The sequence below is a fragment of the Elephantulus edwardii genome, unplaced genomic scaffold, assembly GCF_000299155.1.
Source record: "Elephantulus edwardii isolate Elephantulus edwardi_28Jun2011 unplaced genomic scaffold, EleEdw1.0 scaffold00023, whole genome shotgun sequence".
In the NCBI taxonomy this organism is placed as follows: domain Eukaryota; kingdom Metazoa; phylum Chordata; class Mammalia; order Macroscelidea; family Macroscelididae; genus Elephantulus; species Elephantulus edwardii.
The window spans coordinates 25,296,123-25,297,710 of record NW_006399773.1 but is presented as its reverse complement, the minus strand read 5'-3'; positions in this window follow the sequence as shown (position 1 = coordinate 25,297,710).

Genomic DNA, 1,588 nt, shown 5'->3' with positions numbered 1-1,588 from the left:
CAGTGGTGAGAATCTTTGTCTTCTTGACATTGAGCCTCAATCCATATTGGAGGCTGCAGTCCTTGACCCTCTGGATCAGGTTCTTCAGGTCCTCTTCAGTTTCAGCAAGCAGGGTTGTGTCATCTGCATAACGCAGATTGTTGATAAATCGTCCACCAATCCTGACCCCACATTTCTCGTCAAAGAGCCCAGCCTCCCGGATAATCTGTTCTGCATATAGGTTGAAAAGGTATGGAGATAGGATGCATCCCTGGCGTACACCCTTCCCAATTCCATATTGGATTACATTATTTATGTGATTAGAATACTAATTAAAACTGTTAAAATCATGTTAATGCTTACATTTTAGGAAGAGTGATAGAAGACACTACAAACAAGAGATTCAATAATATATCATCAGAGTGGAAGCATCTTTATATTCAATAACTATATTGACTATGTTGGACAATGTTCGACCTCCAAGCCAAAAGGTGGATAAGGCATGTTCAAGGCATGGACAAGGATACTAACACACACACCATGTGACATTAGCAGTGGTGCTGAAATTGTCTTCCGTATCACCAACACGTAGAAACTCTTCATTTTGGGTTCACTTTTTCTTACAGTAAGTTAGTGTGTATGAGAGTGGTATTTTGCTACTTAGTATTTTTAGAGGTTGTTGTTTTGGAATTTTATGAGACTGATTTCTTCCAAGTTCATTCAGACCACTCACCAATAGTTTAGCAGCTATGTACACTAAATATGTTATTACACAGGCACTCTTTAACACATTTGTTGAAACCCAGTGGCTTAATTTAGTCACTCAGATTCTTGCAGCTTGAGATTTTTGTCTTTCTAACAATATCCCTAGTGTAATTCATGCTATTGATTCAGAAACCACACTTTAAGAATGACAAAGCTAGAGAATAAATGTGAATTAAGTACAATTATATAAGCCTGAAAAGGATTAGAGTAATTTTATAAGCTTAAAGTATACACAAAAGTCAGATCACTTCAATTTACAATGACCACAATACAGAATATGAACTTATGTTTAGTGCAGTAAGAAAATATTGAAAGATTTTTCAGCATGGGAATTTTAGGAACTGATTTATATCTTTAAAATATTTAAATTGTGAATAGTAAAATGTATTGGTAGGGTGTAAACAGAAGTAGAGAGACTTGTCCAAGGACATTTTAGTTGTTTGGATAAGAAATACCGATGCTTCATACAAGGATGTTGTCCGAAGACATGGATTATCTGGGGGCGGGGAGAGTAGGGATTGAGTGAAAAGTAGAAATCAAGGGTGACTTATCTTATTTTTCAATTTTTTTATGAAAAATTTTTATCCACACCGTCAAATATCTTTAGATAGTGTGTGTGTGTATATAAAATCACTAGTTTATTTACAAAATTCAAACACATTCTTTTCCAGGACAGATTCTTCCAATTTCCTTCACCTCCCAGCAATTATATTGTACAACCCCATGATTAATCCACTCTCCCCCTGCACATCCACATCCCTCTGCTTCCACCCTTGCTACACCCCCACCTTGAATCTTCATACTCATTATACAATAATGGTTTTATACAATATTTGTCCTTGTG